We start from the raw sequence: 10,787 nt of genomic DNA on the forward strand, positions 1-10,787 counted from the left end.
GAAGGAAGAATTCGGCACTCAGGAGATCTAACTTTGAATTTTTCGGCTTTTTGCGACACTGAAAAGAGAATAGAATGAAAGTGAAGGCTCTAGGTGGCTAACCCTAATTCAGCAAAAAAAAAGAAAATAAATTTTCCCTAATGGCCATTCAGACCCACGGCCCAACCTAAAGCCCTAGCCGAATTTCCACTTAAGCTCCATTACATGCCCGGCACATGCACACAAAAATAAAAGTAACAACATGCGTACCTTGTGACTTGAACTCTGGCTCCCTCTAATCATCCACACATCACTCCCCAAACACCTAGGTGGCGTCATATCCCACTTTACCACAGATCTTTTTGTGTCCTATTTTACCACTGCGATTTTAAAAGCCCATATCGCCAGAACCCTCTCTCTCCAAAATTAAAATTCAGGAATTGCCTCGAATTAAATTTACTCTTAGGCCTTTTAAAGGCCCATTAACATACTCAAACCCAAATTATTAATAAGGCCTACTGCCCAGCTTCCCTTAAGAGGCAAAATTTAAGAATTTTACTAAAGCTATGGGCCGAGCCCTGGACCATTTTCCCACACCATAAACCCTTCGTAATTTATTTAATTACTACACTAAACATACGAAATGATAATAATAAAAATAAAAAAATAATAATGATAACATCCAAATTATTCGGGCTGTCTTCTACCCAAACCCAGACTCAAGGCCCAATACTTTTAGGCCCAAAAATCGGGGCGTTACAACGTCAATCATCAATTTGAGAGAGATGTTCGCTAAGCTATGTTTGTATGAGGATGGTGGCTTGCTCGCAAATTTGCAAGTAAAGCCTACTTTGGTTGATGCAATTAAGATGAAGCAACCTTTTGATGTGTCTCTTTTGCCTCAGATTAAGTAGATTGAGGAGGGTAAGACTACAGATTTTGGGTTCAATTATGATGGTGTCCTATGTTTTTTAGGGAGATATTGTGTGCCAGATGACAAGGATTTAAGAAAGTCTATTCTTTAGGAAACCAATAATAGCCCTTACGTTATGCATTCAGAAGGGAATAAGATGTACCGTGATATGAGAGAATTTTATTCGTGGTTGAGTCTGAAGTTGGTAATCGATTATGTAGCAAAATGTCTGACATGTCAACAAGTGAAGGTTGACCACCAATTCCCTTCTGGCTTGTTATAGTCTATGAAGATTTCATAGTGGAAATAAGAGCAAGTGACTATGGATTCTGTTTGTGGGTTGCCTTTGACTCTAACTAAGAAAGATTAAGTTTGGGTAATTATCGATAGACTAACAAAATCAACTCACTTTCTATTGATCCATACACAGTAGTCTCTATAGAAGTTAGTGAGCTTATACATCTCTGAGATAGTAAGACTACATGGGGTATCTGTATCAATTATTTTAGATCGGGATCCTCGTTTTACATCTCGATTTTGAAAGAATTTACATGAGGAACTTGTACTCAACTCGACTTTAGTATGGCTTTTCATCCTTAATTTGATGGACAGTCTGAGTGGATTATTTAAAATCTTGAGAATATGCTAAGGAGTTGCATTATCGACGTCTGTGGTAGTTGGGAGGAGCATTTGTCATTAGCAGAGTTTGTATATAATAACAGCTTTCAATCGAGTATTCAAATGGCACCCTACAAGGCACTGTATAGTTAAAGGTCTCAGAAAAATTTGTGTTGGATCGAGGTATGTGAGAACAAAATGTTGGGCCCATGCTTAGTTCAGAAACTGAGGGTATTTTTAAGCTAATTTAGGAAAGATTGAGAGCGACAATGGATTGATAGAAACCATATGCAGATTTGAAGAGAAAAGATATAGAGTTCAGTGTTGACGATCAAGTATTTCTGAAAGTATCTCTATGGAAGAAGGTTTTGAGATTTGGTTCGAAGGGCAAGCTAAGCCCAAGGTTTATTAGGCCTTATATGCATTACATTCCTTTGTTAAGCTACCGTCTCAAATTCCTCTAGTCTTCATTATTTAGACAGGATATCCTTCATGAATTTGATGTAGTTCAACATTTATTCAACTGCACCAACCAATGGGATGTTGATATGAAGTTGCTTGAGTAGGTCTAGGAACTTCTTGAATTAGACTTCCTGCTTTTGCTTTTGAAGTGTTTGAGGGTAGGGTGATAGAAGATTCTTTCTGGAACTGGTTGATTCATCATCTGTGGCAACTCTCTATCTAACAAAGTTGTTAGTTTATCAGAATTGGTTCAGAAATTACCTTATCAGGTTTTACAGATTCAAGTTCTGTTGAATCTAGAATTTTAGCACTCGGTTGAACTTCCTCTGAGTCTTGAGCATTAGCTGGCTCCTCTTCAACTTCGACAGTGTTAGGCTCTAATGTCTTTCTGGTCTTCAATGTCAATGCTTTACAATGCTCCTTCCGCAGATTTCTTGGATTCTCTATATCACTAGAGAAAACACCTTGTGGACGGTTTCTGAGTTAAGTGGTAAGCTAGCCCATTTGGTTTTCTAGGTTTTTCAATGTGGCTGTTTAACTTTGGATTAAGGCATCATTTTTGGCTATGTATGCCTTCAACAAGTTTTCTAAGCCATTGGAAGATTTAGCTTGATGTTGCTTTTAAACTTGTTGGGTAAAAATAGGTAGTTGGGTTGGTCTAGTTTTGGCATAAGCGTTACTGGTTCCAGCCCCTTGGTTACTCCAAGAGAAATTAGGGTGGTTTCACCAAGACGGGTTATGAAAATTGGATTGCAGTTCTTGCCTTCCTCGATTCTAGTTTTGATTACCCATGTAATATATAGATTCTGGGTTTGATGGACATTCTTCGAACAAATATCATTCCCCACATAGACATAGGCTATATTTTCAAAGTGATTAGGTGGCTGAGCTGCAAAACTATTAAACCATTAGTGGTAAAATTTTTAAACATTGAGAAAATTGAAAATACCTAAGATGCAACTCAAGTGAAAGTGTCCACTTCATGTACTTCAACGACTCGTTTTCCTGACGTTGCTCAATTGGTTGACCATTGATAATTGTTGCTGGCTATTCTCTCAATGATTTCATAAGCCTCATTATAAGACTTAGCATCCACAATAATCCTTGTGTGAGCATTGAGACCATTATAGAATGTCTCGAGTTGGATGCAATGAAGGATTCCATGATGTGGCCATTTTCATAATAATTATTTGTACCTTTCCCATGCCTCATCCAAGGACTTATCATGCAATTGTTGGAAAGTAGTGATCTCGTTCCTCAACTTAGCATTCTTGCTAGGTAGGAAATACTTCATGAGGAATCTTTCTACTAACTCTTGCCATGTGGAAATGAAATTTGGTGGCAATGAGTTTAACCAGGCTCAAACTCTATCCTTTAGTGAATATGGTAACAAATTTAATCATAGTGAATCTTCGGGTACTCTGTTTAACTTGAAAGAATCGCTAAACTCTATAAACAGTTTTAAGTGAAGATGAGGATCTTCGATAGGCATTCCACTGAACTGGCCCACTATCTGAAGCATCTGAAACATGACTGGCTTCTGCTTGAACTGTTATTTTGGGTCTCCTAATACCCAGTTTAAGATCATGAAACACTAGCACGTCATACTATCTTAGAGCTTTATCCCTATCATCATCAATAAGGATAGGATTTTGAGCAGGTTTTGCTCTATTTCCTTGAGTTGGATTTTCGTAGTTCATCTCTTCGCTCCTTCTCTAACTTGCTTGTCTTCTTCGCTATCAAAAAGTTCTTTCAATCTTAGGGTCTACGGGGAGTAAATTGATAATTTGATCAATACTCATAAACACATGAAACAAACACAGAAAAATTAATTAAGTTAAAATTGAATAGAAAAACAAACCAAAATAAACAATTTACAAATTCACAAATAATGATTTTTTAAAATAGTCCCCGACAATAGCGCCAAAAACTTTGAATGATGGAAATGTGCAAGTGTAGACAATCGCAACAAGTAATAAAGTGACAAGTAAATTTCGAGTTATCAAACACACAAGGACTGTGAAAAGAATTATTTATGAAGGCAATTAAAAACACTTTGGTGAAGAAAAATATTTTCATTTGAGGAGGTGATCGAAAAGTAAGATTTTTAACTAAGTAAAATAAATAAAGAGAAAATAAAAGTTCCAATGCACGATTTCGAAAGATGATTTTAATCAAGATGACATAATTGTGTTAGATTAATTACATTTCTTAACTTAAAATTACTAAACTCATGTTCATGTTGTTACGAAAAAGTTCACAACAACTTGGCAATTTGCTAACTTATGAACATGCTAACCTACCACAATCCATTTATCTCTTGACTATATCTCTGTGCCAATTCAATTAAGAAGCAAATGCGTTAATACATATACATACTTATGAAATTAAAAATAATCTCTTGTAAATATCTCTACACCAATTCAAACAATTAATATAATCTCATAAGCACATAAAAGATTACGTGAGGTAACAATGTATTCCAACCTTGAAACAGCTTAATAACAATAATCTTGCAAGTTATGCAAGGCTAATGTATAGTTAGATACCGTTGCTAATTCAACCCTCGGCTACCTTAGATGATTAAACATGAACTGATTAAGTATTGTGTCAATTAATTACAATTTCAATCCGTTTAAGTAATTAATTCATTAGTTATTTTACAATTGTAATGCAAGAATAACTTAGTCCTCTTTTTACTTAATCAAACATCTTACCAAGGCATATAACAACACAAACACAATTTTAATAAATTAAGTGGACAAAATGCAATCAACCTAACACGAATTAAATTTAAGTCATATTAATTATATTAAACATATCAACATCACAATTATTCATAGACATGTTCATAATCAACATTAAAATTAAAAGGATAAGGAACAAGAATCAAATTTGGTGTTTCTTCGAGGCTTGACTAGTTTTCTCTGCTCCTCCTTCTCCGCTTATGCTGGTTAAATCGAGACTTCCAAAAACACTTGAATTTTACTTCAAAAAATGGTTGAAGAAATTTTTTTTCCAAGAAGTGAAGTCGTCAAGGGAATGGGAAGGAAAATAAAGAACAAAGGAAGGGGATTTGAGGAAAGAAAGTGAGAGAGAAGTGAAAGGATGAGAGCTTTTGTGATGTGCTTGAATTAAGCAGCCAAGGGGGGTATTTATAGGTTGAATAAACTACTAAAAATTACAAAACTTAGCAGCCATAGAGTCCTTGCATTACCGGCCACACATGTGGCATATTTCAAGGTTTCAAACATGCTATTTTTAGGAAGGGGCAAATCTAGAAAGGCATAAATAATGGAGGGTTTGAATGAAAATTGAAGGAGTCTTCAAGGGCTATTTTACAAGCCAAATAATCAGCCAAACAAGCTGATTGGGTCAGCATGTGGGATGGTTTTGGGCTACCCAGTGCTCGGTTGGATCGGTTTTCTCAGTTCAACTGAAGTAGGCCTCTTTTCATAATTAATTAACAACAATTTATTTAACCCAAAGTGAAATAGAGTAAAATTAAAATTAATTATATTATGAATTAATATTCATAATTTGGACCTTCTCACGCTGAAAAATTAATTTGCCTTGATGCGTCAAAATTGCTTCCCAGTTTTGCGCTTCTAATAGTGTCTACAGAGCCAATTTTCGCCCTTTATGCGAATCTATTGAAAATGATCAAAATTAATCAAAATTTATTCTAAAACTAATTCAAATTTAGAATGTTAATAATTTAAGTGCAATTTAATTATTTTATAATTATTATATATTTTTTGACAAGATATTTATCGAAACTACATGAATTTCAGTTAAAAAGGGCATGAAAAGTATGTATATTTTCCACACCCCCAAACTTAATTCGTTGCTCATCTTGAGTAATGCACGAATCAAAAAGAATTTCTCAGAACACATTTCAAAAATTCCCTCAAAACAACATTCTTCCCAAAAATATGAAATTAGTATACTTATGCTCAAGAACAAGAATTTTGATATTTATGCTACTTAAGTATACATATCATTCAAATTAATCTCAATTATCATTATGATAGAAAAATAGACTAAATGTTTACTCAATAAAGACATATTAAATCCCTACCAATTTGATTTTATTCCCTTATTTAAGATTAAGCTTCAATCATCAAGTTTATTTGATGCCTTTATATGTTAAACATAGCAATTTCTCTCTACTAATGTTGGTAGCATAGAAACTTGAATCAATAGGTCTTTTAAATAGGTTGTAACGTGGTTAGGCTAGGGGTAGGTAAAAGATAGATAAATTTAGACTAAAAACCCTAGACTTAGCTTCAATCGGGCCTTCAAAATATTTACCTTCTTATTTTGTTCTCACATGCTCTTTTATACATCTATTTTCTTTTAAGAACGTATGCTCTTTTCTCTTTTTTTTTCTTTTTTCTTTTTTTCATGAGAATTTTACTGTATGTACTACAATTTTTTGAGCATTTGATACTTCTTTTCAACTCCCCCAAGTTTATTTTCAAAGAATATTCTGAGTAGTACTGAGTCTAGTGTTTGGGACAATTTAAAGATAATTAAGAGAAAAGTGATGGCTAAATATTAAGGGTTCAAATAAAATTAGGCCATATAGTCTCAAAGTTGGGTTTCAAGGGATAAAATTTCATCAAGGTTGGCTTGGCTCAAATGGTCCAAACAAAACTTGCCTAAATCATTTCCAACATTCCATGCTTCCTAAGATTTATTCTCAAGAAGCTACTACGTCAATTCTAGAGACTTAAACTTTCATGCATGCCTAACTTTCTTAAGGAACTAAAATTTTATGGCATGATTTACATACTTTATTAATAGTATATTTATGGCATAATTTAGATAACATAACAATTATTTGAAATAATAGAAGTTTATTCATACTGAAGTTTAGCAAACTTAACAAAATTTCGTATTTTGGAACAAAATATAACCTAATCATAATTAAAAGAAAATTTTATTCTAAGAGGAAATAATTTCAACTTTTCGGTCCCCCTACTTAAGATAAGCAATGCCCTCATTGTTAAAAGTGAAGAGATACTATACACCAAGTAGGACTCTAGAAAAGAAGACGTGAGTCAATTTGATTACTTAAATACAAAGCTCTCTCTATATCCAATCCTATACATGTATAGATCTATTGCCACACTTTGTATTTTGCAATGTGTTAGTTTTTATTTATGACTTTCACCTCTTGTTTTATTATGCAATAAATAAAAAATCCTAATAGAACCTAATCCTAAAACATAAAATAACCTAAGAACAAAAATAAAATAAAGTTAAGATCCACCTTTTTTTATTTATTTGCAGATCCCTCTGAATTCGACTCATCTTTTGCTCCATCGTCTTTGTTTTTGCATGAATCGCTTTGTTCCCTCTTCGACATTAGATTTCATGGCTCAAATATAAAATCTGAAAACTTAGGCATAAAAATAAATGGGTTATTGAATATTTTCGTAAGAATGCTTCTCATTGAGTCGTCCTGTATTTTTGAATATCTCCAGTAAGCTTGTTGCTACCACTGCATATAGGGATTTCAACTAACTGCATCGGTTCAATCTCTATGAGATCTTCTTATTCTTCTTCTCAGGGATCCTCCCTTTCTTCAACTCATTGCTATAGAATAGAATCTCTGGCTATTCGGTAGAGGTCCCAATCTGTGATTGTGCCCTGGCTATAACCTGTCTTATTTACTTTTGCAAGAATTTTAGCTTTCAAGCACAAAATTGTTATCGTAAAGGGAAAGTAAGTTGGGCCAGAAAGTCTAGTAGCACAATTCCACATTTCCCTCAAAATGATTTTTCCCACAGCAATGGTCTTTGTCGTTAAAATAGAGTACAACAAGACCAATTGCTTTAATGAAATCATATTCCAATATGAAATAGGCATAAGGCTAAATCAAATGAAATAGAACCATACATTTGCTAGTGGTGTCAAATATTCTCTGTGATAATTGTGTATTCCTTGTTTTGACACAGTCCACTTAGAACCCGGAATTGTCAGTTCCTCTAGAATTTCTTGAAATTTTTCAGCCTCAATATTTCTCATCAAGGAAGAATATTCGTCGCCTTCAAAATCAGGTAATTCAAAGAATTCATTAACAGCATTTGAGCTGATTGGTATCTTGATTCCTAGGACAGAGACTTCCGTCAATTTGCTTGAGGTCAAATTCACATAAAATTCACGAACTAACTACTCATCTGCACTAGGTCTTTTCTCACAAAATAACTCCCAATTGAGATCTTTAGCAATTTTTCAAATGTTGAAAACACGGAAATATACACACTTTTTCATGCCCTTTTTAGCTTAAATTCATGCAATTTCGATAAAATTCTTGTCGAAAAATATATAATTATTATAAAATAGTTAAACTTTACTTAAATTATTAACATGTTGAATTATACTTAATATTATAATAATTTTTGATGAATTTTGGTCATTTTCGACATATTCGCACAAAGGGCAAAAAACGGCTCGGCAGACACTACTAGAAGCACAAAACCGAGAAGCAATTTTGAAGCATCAAGGCGAATTTATTTTCAGCCTAATACGGTCCAAATTATGTTTATTAATTCATAATATAATTCATTTTAATTTTAATCCAATTTAATTTGAGTGAAATAAATTATTTTTAATTAATTATGAAAAGGGGCCCAGTTTAGCTAAATCGAGAAAACCGATCTAACCGAGCACTGGGTAGTCCAAAACTGTCCCACATGCTGACCCAATCAGCTTGTTTGGCTGATTATTTGGCTTGTAAAGTGACCCTCAAAGACTCCTTCATTTTGCATTCAAACCCCTCCACTATTTATGCCTTCAAGATTTGCCCCTACCTAAAAATAGCATGTTTGAAATCTTCAAACATGCCACATGTGTGGCCGGCCATGGGGGGGTTTACGGCTGCTGATTTTGACTATTTGTAGCAGCCTTCTCAACCTATAAATACCCCCTTGTCTGCTCACTTCAAACACATCTTAAAACCATTCATTCTTCACTTCTCTCTCACTTTTCTCTCTTAGTGTTCTTCATTTTCTTCCCCATTCCTTTGTTGATTTCACCTCTTGAAAAAGAGTCCTTCAACCACCATTTGGATCAGCATTCAAGTGTTCATGGAAGCCTTAGTTCAACAAGAACAAATGGAGGAAGAAGATTAGAGCAAACTAGTCAAGCCTCGGAGAAACATCAGATTTGATTCTTGTTCCTTACCCTTTTAATTTTATTGTTGTTGTTCTGAATATGTCCATGAATATTTTTGATGTTGATATGTTTAATTTAATTAATATGGCTTAAATTTAATTTGTGTTAGGTTGATTTCATTTTGTCTACTTGAGTTATTAAAATTGTATTTGTGTTGTTATAGGCCTCGATAAGATGTTTGATTAAGTAAAACCATGACTAAGTTATTCTTGCATTACAATTGTAAGGTAACTAATGAATTAATTATTTAAACGGATTGAAATTGTAATTAATTGGCACGATATTTAATCAGTGCATGTTTAATCAGCTAAGGTAGCTAGGGGTTAAATTAGCAATGGTATCTAACTATACATTAGCCTTCCATAATTTGCAAGATTATTATGATTAAACTGTTTCAAGGTAGAAATACATTGTTACCTCACGTAATTTTTTTTGTGCTTATGAGATTGAATTAATTGTTTGAATTGGCATAGATATATGTACAAGAGATTATTTTAATTTCATAAGTATGTATGCACATTAACACATTTGCTTAGTAAAATTTGTTTAATCAGTTGAATTGACATAGAGATATAGTCAAGAGATAAATGGATTTTGGTAGGTAAGTATGTTCATAAGATAGCAAATTACTGAGCTGCCATGAATTTATTCGTAACAACATAAACATGAGTTTAATAATTCTAAGTTGAGAAATGTAATTAATCTAACACAGTTATGTCATCTTGATTACAATCATCTTTTGAAATCGTGCATTAGAACTTTTAATTTATTTTTATTTATTTTACTTAGTTAAAATCCTAATTTTTAATCACCTCCTCAAATCAAAATATTTTTCTTCACCAAAGTGTTTTTAAAATTGCATTCATAAATAATTCTTTTCACAGATAACTTGACATTTACTTGCAACTTTATTACTTGTTGCAATTGTGTACACTTGCACATTTCTTTTGTTCCATGTTTTTGGCGCAGTTACCGGAGACTGTTTCAAAAAGTCATTATTTGTGAATTTGTTAATTTTGCATTTAGTTTATTGTTCTATTCAATTTTAACTTAATTAATTTTTTCTGTGTTTGTTTCTGGTGTTTATGAGTATTGGTCGAATCATCGATTTACTCCCTAAAGACCTTGAGATTGAAAGAAATTTTTTTCAGTGAAAAAGACAAGCAAGTCAGAGAAGGACTGAAGAGATGAACTTCGAAAATCTGAATCAAGGAAATGAAGCAAACCTTGCTCAAAATCCTATCCTTATTACTGATGATAGGTATAGAGCTCTAAGACAGTATGCTGTGTTAGTATTTCATGATCTTAATCTAGGTATTAAGAGACGAAAAATTAAGGCATAATACTTCGAGCTGAAACCAGTCATGTTCTAGATGCTTTAGACAGTAGGCCAATTTAGTGCAATGCCTACGAAAGATCCTCACCTGCACTTAAGACTATTCATGGAGTTAAGCAATTTTCTTAAGTTAGCCAGATACCCCAAGATGCACTACAATTGAAGATGTTCCCATATTCACTAAGGGACAAAGCTCGAGCTTAGTTGAACTCATTGCCACCAAATTCAATTTTCACATGGCAAGAGTTAGCAGAAAGATTCCTCATGAAGTATTTATAGCCTAGCAAGAATACT

The 10,787-nt window shown here is 33.5% G+C and overlaps 1 non-coding gene across 1 annotated transcript; it reads left to right on the forward strand.

Moving 5' to 3' along the window:
- Window positions 1–3,129: 3,129 nt before the first annotated feature.
- Window positions 3,130–3,236, forward strand: LOC128292012 (small nucleolar RNA R71). Its single transcript, XR_008281996.1, has one exon. It is a non-coding gene; the product is annotated as a small nucleolar RNA R71 (small nucleolar RNA).
- Window positions 3,237–10,787: the final 7,551 nt, after the last annotated feature.

This window comes from Gossypium arboreum, chromosome 4 (assembly GCF_025698485.1).
Source record: "Gossypium arboreum isolate Shixiya-1 chromosome 4, ASM2569848v2, whole genome shotgun sequence".
Lineage (NCBI taxonomy): Eukaryota > Viridiplantae > Streptophyta > Magnoliopsida > Malvales > Malvaceae > Gossypium > Gossypium arboreum.